Source organism: Varroa destructor, unplaced genomic scaffold, assembly GCF_002443255.2.
Source record: "Varroa destructor unplaced genomic scaffold, Vdes_3.0 BEIS01000002.1, whole genome shotgun sequence".
NCBI classification, from domain to species: Eukaryota; Metazoa; Arthropoda; class Arachnida; order Mesostigmata; family Varroidae; genus Varroa; species Varroa destructor.
This window is the reverse complement of record NW_019211455.1, coordinates 36,407,320-36,421,114: the sequence shown is the minus strand read 5'-3', so window position 1 is coordinate 36,421,114 and position 13,795 is coordinate 36,407,320. Positions and strand designations below refer to the sequence as shown.

Sequence of the window (13,795 nt, the reverse complement as noted above, 5' to 3'; positions counted from 1 at the left end):
TATATATATAATATAATGATTGTTTTTGCTGACCTTTAATAGGCTTGTGGTTTACAATGACGGCTTCATAGAACACGTAAATTCTTCAAGTGGCCTTTTCACTATTCATAAATTGATATAGCCTATTCGCAATGTTCAGACGTGCGTCTGCAGTGTATCCGCTGTCCTCTAATGCTCAACAAAACTCTACCTTCGCGTAAAAACTTTATTCTACATAAACCTTAAAAAGATATATTTTTGGGGCGATTTCTGGGGTTTGCCAACCCCCGTTGGCCTCTCTACCTACAGGCAAATTATTTAGTGTGTTCGGTTAGGAGAAAAACGCTTAATTGTTTTGCCTAACGTTCCTCAGTATCGCAAATTAGATTCCCCGAACAGCGGTCGTACCAAAGCAAACAGGTACCCCTTTACAACAAAGGCTGTTGCTGTTGTAATTTCGGGTCTATTTAATGAAGTGTCAAATCAGTCGAGTTTTCCATACCACATTAAACGCGGGCAAGGCAACTTACAGTTTCGGAAAGCTTGAAAAAGAAATTTGTCGACACGTAATTCTCACAAAGATCTCATCACTTCCTTTTTGTTCGTCGAAAATTCCTTAAACTAATCGGAGGCGGCGGTTCGGGTTATTTTCCAGTTTACCATAAACTGGTCTTGACCGGCACATTTTTGAGCCTTAAAGGACTCTTATACGATTTAAAGATCTACGGGAGATATAACTCAGAAGCAGCTCTGTGCTTTAAAATATCGAGGTTTTTTACTATGACTCGATTTTGGCTGCGGGTGACAGTTAAACGCCGACTACACTTTATCGAGCAATACTAACTGGTGTTGTTTCTTTAAACTTGCTTCGGATCTTGCAAAGCATTTTTTACATGGCCAAACTGAGCCGTGTTAATCGAGCCTATTATTTCGAGTCCGTTTTACGTTCTCGCTCCTGCATAACTGCTTTTTTAGCCAGTTACGTTCTTTAAAGTAAACATTATCAGTTATAAGCATAACTGCCTACATGTGGTAAATGAAAGGGAGCTATAAACGGAACGTGATATTTTGAAGCACATCGACCCCCGAAAAAAATGCTAAAATACGTTTTTTTTGTCGCGTAATGTTCAGCGTCCGCTCGTGCCATACATATGCATCTTTTATGTTTAAGGCCTGCTTCAACTGTTACACAGTAAAGTAAAAATGGTATGTTATATTTGTGTCGGTATTTGTTTGGAAATGAAACGTGAATTTCACCTACATTTCAACTGTAAGCCTACCTCATTGTTAACTGCAAGTCAATTTTTTCATTTACTTAGACTTAAATTGTAAGAATCTTGATTCGACAAGAGGCTGCTTAATGATAGCGAATTTTACTACATACGTATACTGATAAGGTTTTTGGCATTTGGCCTATTTCGACTTAAAGCGCCAGGACTTTTTGGATACTATTATGGAAGTTATGAAACGGGTACTTAGGTTCATATTGATGTAACCTACAAATGGGGGCCATCATTGTTGGGATGTGATAACATGATCCCTCTTGTCAACGACACCTGTTACTTTCAATTGGATTATGTAGAAATTGCCATATATTACTAGTTTCGATGTTGCCTCAGTCATCAGTGCGAAATACATGCACATATACATTGGTCCACTTTAACGAAGTTCGGTTTGTTGTTGACTACGTGTACAACCGGAAGAGAGTATCTGTCGCCGCCAGAATTTTATATATATACACATAAACCTCACGCATTTGAGATTGTAGAATAACGCATTTCCACTTACTAACAGTCCACGGATATGGTCATCTTGACAGTAAGATTCAAATATGTATTTCAGAGGACACTGACACTCTATATTCGATCTTATTGGTATTTTACCACCCTTTACTGACCAAATACACTCAACTCGAAAGCGCTGTCTGTTCCCTTGTTAAGGTCCTTAAAATAGTTGCTTAAATCTTTAAACCTCCTGGCTTTCAGCTATCTGTGCCTGTTTGGTTCAAAGACGTAAAAGGGTGGCCCACGGAAATTTGTCTGCCCGTTTGATACTGGCAGGACCATAGAGAATAGAATTGTTTTGCACACCTACTGGGTTCGGAGCAGATGGTGATAGGCGGCAGTTACTACTCGACCTATCACATCCGTTACTTTTTTCACTTCATTCTAAAGCGAGTTCGGACTTGAGTCTGAGTGTAGATCTCAGAAAACTCATTGTAGTTGCACTGTCTGTGTCTCTTCGTTATACCATCGTTAATGTGTAAACACAGCCGGTTTTTCTGTTGCTCTGTTTCACTAAGCTTAGTGCACCGCACCAGTTATTCTATTACTTTGTTATCTGTTATTCTCTTTTAGCAATTCGATCACATTGTTCCAGCATTTCAGTCACTTGGTTCCATATGTTTAGTTATTCTAATTGAGATATTTCACTACAGGGTGCCAGTCACACAGTTACCCTTGTGTTTATATAGCACTTGTAGGTCATCGTTGTGTTAGTCTTAATTTGTTATCCTTTCATGATTATTCGGCTCTTTTTAGATTAACTGATTTTATGTCTTAGAATATTATACAGAAATTACAGTACAGAAAGCAAGAAGGTAAGTAATATAAAACACCTAGGTTTTCATGGTTTTTTTTTTATCGTTTTCATAAGGAAATATGTATATATTTCCTCATGAAAATGTTATTACATTATTATTAAAGCGTGATTACATTATGGCAATTTTTTTTTTAATTCAGCTTTGTGCTTATTTTGTACAGTTCTAAACATGTTAGAATGTTCCATAAATTAGCGAACATTCTAAAAAGACGATTTCTCTGTTCGATTTACATTCGAATTCACGGATATCTTCTTGTAATTTTTAGCATCAAACTTATGTTTCCGAGGCATATGATTTTCACCCTAAGACTTTCTTGTCTACACACGAAAATCATCAAAAACTATTTTCGAGACAATGTGCTCGTAAATACAAACCCTGTTACATATTATAGAGTATATGTATATATAGTACCGGGACCAAGCAGCTATCACCAAGCAACATGCCTGTTATTAGAAGGTATTTCAAGTGGGTAGCTAATGCACATCTCTTCAAGTACTTCAGTAAACATGCGACTATCGATGGTTCAAATTCTAGCACTGGCAAATAGTTTCTACGGCGTATTGTTACCATCCCGTTTCCTAAGACTGTAGGGGAGAAACCCAGATAAGTCCAGCAAAACCCACAGACCAAGTAACCATAATCGATGGAACAAAACATCACATATAGTACATCATATCGAAGCTGACACTCCGCAATGGAAGCCTGCCCTTTGCGGGTCTCGACGGGGCATTGAGGTGGGCCCAGTTATGCCGTGGGTTTCCTCCTGGATGACTTCCGTAGTACTACCTCATATTTAAATTTCCGAATGATTTAGTATACAGCGAGTGGAAGCTGAGAATCAGTTGCAGACTAAATGTCTCATGCCTGTTGTTGTAATTAGCGTAGTTTTAACCATGATCTCGCTAAGGCAGATATAAACAAATCTGTTAACGCCAATTCTTCTTATAGTATTTCTAATATGTATTTTTTACGAATGTCTCAAAGGGACCAGTCTATTCGTTTCGCCCTTGTGACTTTTCGTTTGTACTTAGTTGTGGTATACACTGCCAGCAATCTTTCTTTTACCGTGTTTCGTTTCAAAAAATAAATACAGCTAGCCTTTTCTCGTTGGCTTCAAGCCCTGTTGTAGTTTTTGAAAAAGTTTATTGACAGATAAATCGTAATAAGATTTTCAAGTAAGGTTCGGCTCCAGGTACTCACGAGCGTTATGTTCAGATTCATATTTTCCTCTTTTCATCTTCAAAGTAGGAGACTTTATCATAATATAAGATATCAATTTACTCCTATACTAATACCTAATAAGTAAACCCAACGCTGGATTTACTTTCATAGATATGTTAACCGTTGTTAACGTTCACTTTACGGACCTGCACTGTTAATTTTCGAGCCATCTTTGATTTTGTTTAAAGAATGTTTTGAAGTTTTGAAGATCGATTGCTTTCTTAAGTACTACGGCAAGCGTACTTACTACGTAGCTTGGTCTAGATAATCCTGCCCGAAATATTATTATTGTAGAACAAACAACGTAAGGTGCAGCTAAATTTATGGCGCTGATTTAGTGATCAATACAATTCGTTAGTGTCTTGTATCTACAAAGCAATAAATATGTCGACGTATATATCTCCCGCTATTTTTCCGTTGAAAATTGCAATTTCTAGCAGAGAATGACAAGAAGCTGTAGCTTTTGTGGTAAAATTATTTAGGCTTGGCATTGACGTACTTGACTGTTACAGTTATAAGAAAGAATGTATAATGCACATTCACATACAGTGCGGTATCAGCAATAAAGTTTATATCGGACGGCACCTGGGAAAGCTCAACAATGGATGTCGAGGACGGGAACCCGGAAGATATCAGTGAGGCCACCGTCAAAAGCAAGTCTGTCAAGCTTAAGTAGCCCGCCTTCATTGCAGACGTTGATAGCAATAGCAATTATGATCGCATCAGATCGTGATTGACGTAGTTGGCGGCGCTGAAGCAAGGGGTGGAAGAGAAGGAATCTAATACCGTAAAGGACTAACGTTGGCTTAAGGAAACTCGATGGACAACAAAAACCAGATGTAAGTCGTACGAAAGGGAGGCGGTCATTCAAACCAAAGCATATATTACTATTTTTAGAAGCCTTTGAGTTCCTCCTTTATGGTCCATCTAGTCTGACAGCTAGTTTATATAGTTTGGAAACATAATGATCAAAAGTGAAAATAATTATCTTCTTTCTACATGCTACAATCAGTTCTTTTACTACTGAGACCATGCTAGTCTACGTGAATGCTTGTCTCCTTCATAGCGAGACCGAAATTGATTCTAGCAATGTTTGATTATCCCTGCAGCTGAGCAGAAGGCCATTATAAAATCGCGATCTGCAATTTAACGTTTGACTGATTTGTGACTAATAATTTCGATAAGATTCTACAGATGAGATGCGTACTTTACGCCCAATCTATGTGCACAAATGCCTGGGAATTATAGAACCATCTTTTCACGAGCACTGTTTAAGCGCGATGTTCTTTAGAATAGAGACTCCCTGCTGATTATTATCGGCAACAACGGCACGTTTGTAGTTCTTAATTAATTCTTTATGTTCTTTATTTTAAAATAGCCCAGTTATAGTACTTAATTAATAGAAATAGCAATTTTTTTAAAACTTCCTTATTACTAGTAAGCCAAATTCTACATCGCATAGCCCGGGTTTAAGCATTGCGTACTACGGGAGCTGCTCCTTATTTTCTAAGATCGAAAAAGACTTGCAGGATATCAACTATGGCTTAGGTGTGAAGAAAACTATCGTTCGCGCAACCTTATGTCGTTACTGTATACGTTGTCCGTTGCATTTCCTTTCTGTTGAAATTAAGTGTTCCAGAAAACAGAAGCCAAATTATCCCCTTTTTTACAGAATAAGTTACAGATCAGACAATGAATAACACGCTCTGAAAATATCTGTACTATATTTGTATAAACAGTATCTTGATTCTAGAATGCCCGCATATTCCTGAAGCTGCTGGTAAGCGGTTATAATTTTTATTATCTCAAAAAAGTTGCTGGATTTTGAAATATTGCACAACAAAACGTTAAGGCTTTCGTCCAGAACCTTCGACGCATATTTTGTTCAGAATAGTAAACTTCAGCTCTCCTTTCGGTTTTTTACATTTACTTACATTATGTAGAACTTAATGCAAGACAAGTAACAATGATAGCTCATTCCAATGCGGAGTTTCGTACGATGCTTATGAAACATGTATCCACGTCATCATTTCCTACTTACGATTGAACAATTCATAGAAAGCCTTCGATTTTTAATGATTTTCATTACTGCGAACTGGTCGTCTCGCGCTCTTAAATCGGAAGGGAGACTCTATACTATATGCTCTTATAAACATAGCTGGCATCTATGAATAAAATGCAGTTTAAATCATTAAAATAATTTGAAATTTAAAGTACAAGTCATCAGCCTCATTGTATATTTTTTTATTTACCCCATCAGCTGTTATCTCTACTATCTGTGTGCAATATTACCAAAGGTATGACCAGAAGAAATGTGTTCAATAGAAAGAGATTTTACTCAATTAGAGTTTTTACTTATGTTCTTAACTTTATTTATATAAGTGTAACTATGTGTCGTTTTGTTGTTAATTTATGTGAACGTCTCCGCAGTTGTTAAAGTGTAACTATGTGTCCTTTTGTTGTTAATTTATGTGAACGTCTCCGCAGTTGTTAGATCTACTAAATGCTACTAAAAAAAACGAACTAAGCTTTGTGAAAATTTCTCAGTATATATACTTAACTTAATGTAAAATCTGTGATAGAAAAAAACTAGAATTGCTGCACTCAATATAGACAGACTGCGTTATGAAGGAGTTGTAGTATACGCAAGTTACACAATGAGAGCTAGACATCCTCGTTCATAACGTTAACTGTTTACATAAAAGTTAGCTGAGAATGACGGCCAAGAAGGATTGTTCGAATAAAAACTGCCTCAAACTGAAGAAAATAATTTCCATTCAGTCAACGAGACCTCGAAGCCGGATCCAAAACGGTATCCTTCGTTCGCCTCCACCACATTATTCTATATAGGAAATAAGACAACTCATGCAGTAAATAATTGGCTGAAATGCGACGATGTAGTTATCGAAGTAATAATAAGAGCTTAAATTACAGCAATTACAATTAAAAAAAGTGACAGCAGCTACTATTATATATTTATGTGTATATATGATCAGCTACTAAGCATGCTTCTGAACCGCATGCCAACTAACCCAACTGGCTAGAAAATGTCTGCGAAAATTTACGATATAGAGGTGAAAATCAATCTGTCTTCAATATACTGAGAGTCATTTTAGAACTTCCAAGAACATTGAAAAACAGAACGAAGCACGGCTGCGGACGGATCCTTTGGAGGAGTTTGGAACTGTTTTTCGCTATCCTCCTATTGTCATTTTTATCGTGTTATTCATCGTATTATATCGTATCAGCTATAAGTAGGCTCATAGCGGAAAAATAAGTGAAGTAAGCGAAAAGTAACATCATGTTTTTAAAGTTAAAATTCAGAAAATAACAGTCCTATAAGCATGTAGTATAGGAAATGCTAAAAATGACATGTCCTGCATAAGTGAATGAAAAAACTCTCGAATGTATGTGCATTGGGTTATATTTTGAAGACCTTATTTACAAATACTAGAAAGCGGCGCTGTCTTTCATGGACTGAGCATCCCACGGAACAACGTAATTTTTCCTGTATACATCCTGTACATAAATCCTGTATAGAAATCGATTAGGATAATGCAATGAAACACTGAGTAAGCAAAGAAACTTCACTAACACAATGCGAATGTTATTAATTACCTTTATTTTCAGAGAGGACCTCAAGCCTTTATCCTCGTCTTGCCTTCTTTCCTTTAAATTCTAAGGCCAACTAAAATGCGTGCCATAGCTTGACATAGCTAAAACATACACGTCTCTCGTCAACTACATGAAAAAGTCTAATTTCTAAGATTATTAAGAAAAATCGGTCCTTTTGTTTACAAATCACCGTTTTTATTTCGTATATCTGTAGGAAGGTTAAACAGTTACAGAGCGCTGTTGGATCAGTCAATTACGCTTCTATCTTAGGGTCGAAACAGTAGTTCTAACTTTCTATAAAGTTAAATCATTCAGTGGATTGCTTATTAGCACCAATTGGCAACAGATAAAAATAAAGGAAATCAGTAAGTTAAAGAAATTGATTCGTCACGTGCTTCAGCAAATCAATTTGAAAACTTGAATTTAAAAAAACACCTGACCAAGTTAATGTAAATTTTAGGAATATCAGCTGTCTTAATTTCTACCCTATCTGCATACTATTTCTGTAAAAATCAATATGAATAGCATCTCAACACAGATGTCGTACGAGAAAATGTCATTATTATCACCTAAAAGCCATGATATTAGGATGATTGCGGCCGCTATGAAAATGTTTTTAGTGGGCAGGAGCAACCTTGCCCTTTTCTGGTAGATTCATAATTGTTAAGGGCCTGAAAAGCCCCCTGGAACAAATCAAGCTCATAGTAATAGTAATGATAGGTTGATGGGACTTTCGGCGCAGCTGTTGATCTAATTGTTCAGACGTTGTCGTCAACCGTTGCTGTGCGACGGTCCGGTTGACCCATGTTTCTAAATATGGTGATCTTTACCTTGCTATCCGTTGCCGACAATGCGACCGTCCGTAATGAAGTTCGATCAAGTCGCTGGGACATTTCTGCTTTATGCAAGTCTAGAGGCCGCCGCGGTGTGGACAGACGGCTGCCCTAGCGATAGTAAAACCTCTGAATAGAGAAAAGACTACGCAAGCGAGTACATTAGAGGCATTGCTGGCGGTTTATTTTAATTACTGAGTTGAATGTAAGTACAATGTGTATGTTAATGATGGCTGTGATAGATGAAGTGCGGACGAATTAATCGGTACTGTATAGGGCGACTGTTATATCAATAACTCTGTTCAACAAAATCGAGCACTTATTGAACTATTCGTAACGTACACTATGTACCGAACATAATTTCTTTACGATACGTTGAAACGCCACGCTAGCGCGGATCTAAATCCTGCGCGACTAAACCATAAACTTTAATGTTCAAGCAAAAAAAAAAAAAAAAAAAACTGTCTGACGTGAAATGAATAAATTGTACTAAAGAAAAGCGTATTTTTATTTAGGGCCGCCGTTACGGACTTAAAGAAGCTTATTTCCTTGAGCTTGTTTTTTTGCTGTCTATACTTCATCAATCGTTGCCCTCGTTCAAACTATGTCTATTATAATCAAATATTCTATTGTCGTGCGTCTATCGTTGGACAGTTCTGTAGAAGAGCTGCACGGTCGGTCTTATGGCCCGCGGTAAGATGACTACCTCGAGCATATCCATGCCTAAATACCGTCGCTGAAGGGTTAAACAGTTGCAACAAAGAGATGGCATCTCTAATTGTAGTTAGAACTAAGCTGGAAAAAGACAGCATCTACTGGCACACAACTGTTGACAAGCGTATATATATATATATATATATATGAATAAAACAGGTTCTATACATATAGATTATGATAACCTATTGTATACATTGTACTCGATAATTGTGATCTACGCTCATGTGTTTTTCTCATTAAGTGGGAAATACTTTTAGACTCAGACTTCTTGCAATAACCGGAGACACAAGACTCCCGTCACGCAGTAACTTACGAGTAAGTTAAATGGTTCGAGACCAAACATAGGCATACTTCCAGCCATTTAAACAAAACTGAGATATTTATTTCACAGAATAAATGGTAAAACTATATTAAGCAACTATGTTTAATATGAATTATCTTCGATAATTTCTTCTCTACATCCCAGCCACCTTTGTAAACCATAAAGTAATTGCTTATATATACTGGCGCGTTTAAATTTAGAATTTTCCTTGTGCTTTTTTTTTTCTATGATTGATAAACACAGACGTTTCAACGAATTTTTTAGGATTTTTTAGGCAGGAAGTTACGTTTTTGACGATATAATCGCTTTTCACGGCTACTACAAATTCAGTTCGTAACAACTACTTACAAAAACTGTGTCCAGAATCTCCCTTTTTAATCGGCAAACGATTTTCTTATAGCAGCTGTGTGTCAAAAGATATTGGTAGGCGTAAACTCCTTAGAGTGTCAGTCAAATATGCTACATATGGAAAATTTCAGCAAAATTAAATTTTGCCTCGATAACACACTAGAAGTCCCAATAATATTGGAGCTTATCTAGACAATCTAATTGGAAATTGATTTTCTCCACTTCAAAATGCTCCTTAATTTCTGTATCGAAAACCTGGCTTTGCAATTTTTTGGACCGATAATTAGAGCCTCTTTGAAAATTAAAGATCATGAGGAGGTGCGCTGATGCCATTCTTTGTCCTATGTCGGCAATCTTTCTTGCTCCTGAGCACCGTACTCTCGAATTTCCAGCTTGCTCTTATTTCAGTAGTCCGTCATATCAAGGATGTGGTTAATCGAGTAGAAACTACAAGAGCAGTATCTAACGGGACCTGGCACATATCTTCTCTTACTACTAGCAATTTTCCGCTTGTTCCGCGGCATGATTTTGTGGAAATACAGGAGTTGGCGTTTAAGATACGTATTGCCGGCTTGAGCCTTCGGGCATGTAAGCGTCTGTTTCTTGCGGTTTTGGTCGTCTGTTAGATAAAATAGATGCCTATCTAATATACAGTATGTGTCCATCTATTCCCTAATGTCCATGCTCCAGCCCGCCAATCAGGAATTCATTTCTTTCATTCATTCATTCAGAAGAACATTTTTAAACCGTTTCCTTTCCGAGCTCTTATGCTCCCGACAAGGACCTAGGCTAGGTCTTGTCTCTTCAAAGCTAGGCGCCCACAGCGAGCGCGAGTTTTAATGACGGCTACGCAAACTCCATTTTCGAGCGTCGTTTTGCTTCAGGAGGCAGCAGCAAGGCTACTTTAGGGTTGGAGTTGAAACAGTTCACCAGAGAGCAAGTCTGACTGGCAGTCTTATACCGCACCCATCAACTAGCAGGTTTACTAAAATATTCGTTGAAAATGCTCTCAAAAGGTAGTTAATAAACGTACTCTAAAAAATCTGGGTCTTAGATACGTGTTCATTCTTTATTACGCTTCTTCTCGTAAGAATTGTGGAAGGTTCGTCATAACGAGAACATATTTCAGTCTAAAAAGAGATTTTTCGATTACATATTAGTTAGATAATTTGTTTTTTTTCTGTATTTCACCACGAAATAGATTGGATGTTCAGTGATGGCTTTCAAAAACTACGTTCAAGTCAAAGCTGCGTTACATGTATAAGCTACTTGGTGCTAGGCCAGTAGACGGAAACACAAGCTGTGGGTAGTTTTCATTTAATAGAAAGAATTAGTTGTTTCGTCCCGCTTCCATTAAGTTGGAAAAGTCCTAGTTGTTATGAATTCATTGTATCATTCAAACAAGTAAGCACATTTTAATCAAAGTAGTGTTCTTCATTTCTTATGGCTTCATCTCCCTTTTGCGCAGTTAATGTATCCTACAAAAAGCTTCGTTTTTAAAAGCGGCCAATCCGTCTATTCATTTGTGGACTTCGGTTTCTATTCTAAACAGTCTCTGTTAATAACTATACTTCGTTGACCAAAATAAGTGATAGCTAGCTGGAACGACATCTGGGCGCTGTGCTGGATGAGATGGAGTGTTCCACGGGAGGTACGTTAGCGCTCGCTTTTTATTAAAATTGTTAAAGTAGTGTGTAGAACAACATGGTCACGTTGTTCTACACAATATCATCTTGTGTCGCCCTTGTCGATATAAAACTTTCTCATTGCCTAGACGGATGAGAGCGACGGTCGCCCATAACTTTTTCCCGAAGTTCAAGTACTTCTTACCCCATAATATGGGTATCTGCAGATTTTTTCCATAGCCATTTTTTGGGGCGCCATATTGTAGGGGTTTACGTTTAAGAGGGTAATAAAAAAATCTGTCTTTCATCGCAGCTAGCAGTTCTACTTAGAAAAGACTTCCTTTCCTGTAATGCACGTTTTTTGGATCTTTGTTCCTCTCTGGATCGTTTCTGGTAGATATAAATGATTAATAAGCCAACTGGGTCACTGTTAGTTGTCGACAGAGCTCTCAAGTGGGTCGCGCCACACTCTGCCTAGAGAGTGCCACTGTTCGTCGTCGTTCGCTTCTTATCATCGTCCACAGCGTGGCTTGTACGTTCAAATTGAAATTTCTAGTTCTGAAGAGATTGAAATTGAATTAAAAAATAGCAGCGCTTAGTCCACGCCCGCCTTCGACTTCATTAACAATGCTCTTTGTTTCGGCGGCACTTTTCCTAGCTCAAAAACAATGTCGAACATGCGCTTTTTTGAGCTCTATAATTTAACCTGTCAGCTAAAACAACGCAACAGTTTAGTAGAAAAAACAAGACACCCATCTGACGGTCAGAACAGTCATTCCGGGAAGTTTCAGCTGAACCAAATCTCTCGAGTTTTCGAGCTAGTCATCTAGTGGAATGCCTGCTTTTGTTTCTTATATTGAAAAATCATCTCTGTTGTGCCAAGAGAGACAGACACAGTTTTTAGTAGCCATATGGTGGTGATCCAACGTTGGGCTGGGACATCGTTACAAATATTGGACAAATTACAGTATTTGAGTTCACGCATGACAAAGGTTATGCACAACCAGCTATAACAACAACCTCCCGGGTCTCTTTCAACTCGTTATCGTATCTGCCCTATGAAGTGCATTCTTTCAGATGTCAACTAGACATGATAGATTACCTGATCAATGCACTATATTAAGTATGCTTCGGTCTGCCTTAGACTGTAGTTCACGAAAAGGTATGCTAGTTTTGTCTGCGCATGATTTGCAGGCTACTCTACAAAGAGACGTCCTATGCACTGGGACAATGGCAGCTGTGTTTCCTCACATGAAGTGGCCGAAGTTCGGAATAATGGGGAACTTCGGGGATGACGGAATAATTATAGAGGTTAATATAAAAGTCAGGGCAAGTGCAAAGCTGATACGAATAAGGCTAACAGTGATCGATACTGATCTAATTATCTGGTCAATGTGGAGATCGAAATCAACGTAATTGTATCTCAAACGTGGTCATATTATTTAAGGTATATTTGTCAGCTTATTTATGAAATGCATTGTCTGCGTCGAAAGAAAAAACACCAAACATAAAGATGAAAGTATATGGTGTTAGAGATAAAAATTAATATACAGTAAAATAGAACGAGAAATTTTAAAAACAAACAGTGTCTAAATACACAATAACCTGAATAAGCTAATAGTTGATCAACAAGCATTGAAAATATGCCATTTTTCACTTGTGAGCTGTAAACGCTCTGTGTACGAGTAAGCAAGACAATTTCATTTATTCAGTAGTTAATGGAAAGGACTAACGCCCAGAATCGAGGAAAAGAACTAAAGCGACAACCTAAAATACTATGTCATGGCTCTTCATCTCTATTGCGTATGAAGAAGTAGAAAAGTAGAAGCTAACCTGACAAAAACTACAATTTCATTGTAAATCTCGATTCATTGATCCAATGAAAGCAAATGTCGCGTAAGTAACACGCACGACGTGCGTTTGTAACATGTATATGCAGGTTCACCAAATTGATGTACTTACAAGCTCTGCGCAATAACAGACTGGTTTCTGTAACGCTATTATATTTTATGTCATGCTTAGCTCGATCCAGATCTATGTTCACTGCATGAAGCCACGCTCTGGGTCCAAGTGTAGTAAAGAAGCAACGAATTTCGTAATGGAAGTAATTTATCGTATCGGGGGAAACCTCCTCAAGGGCCCTGCGAAAAATTGACTTCGTATTCAAAAGAGGGTATCACCCTGTCGAAGCCCGCAATCCCAGAGAAGTTTCGGTATCGCTCGTTTGTGCCAGCCCTGTTTACCCTTCTCTGTTATTATAAGTAAATCAGACTCATGCTTTGTGATAATAACATCTAGAATAATGTCGTACTGTCACAGGCGTAATCAGAACTAGTCAGACCGTAATAAATTATCGTTATAAACTTACTCCAACTCAGAACATCGACTCGTATTAATGCTTTTTAGACACGTATATAAGTAGCAACGAAGACGCAAACAGATATGATGTTTGCATCATATTATGACAAAATTTTATTGAGATGCCATCATGGAAATAATGGAGCACTAGCTGATTAACTAAGTTACTGTGAAA

At 37.7% G+C, this 13,795-nt stretch overlaps 1 pseudogene; it reads left to right on the top strand.

Annotated features, from left to right (window-relative positions):
* The first annotated feature begins 2,726 nt into the window (after positions 1-2,726).
* LOC147757742 (uncharacterized) lies at positions 2,727-13,527 on the top strand (annotated as a pseudogene).
* Positions 13,528-13,795: the final 268 nt, after the last annotated feature.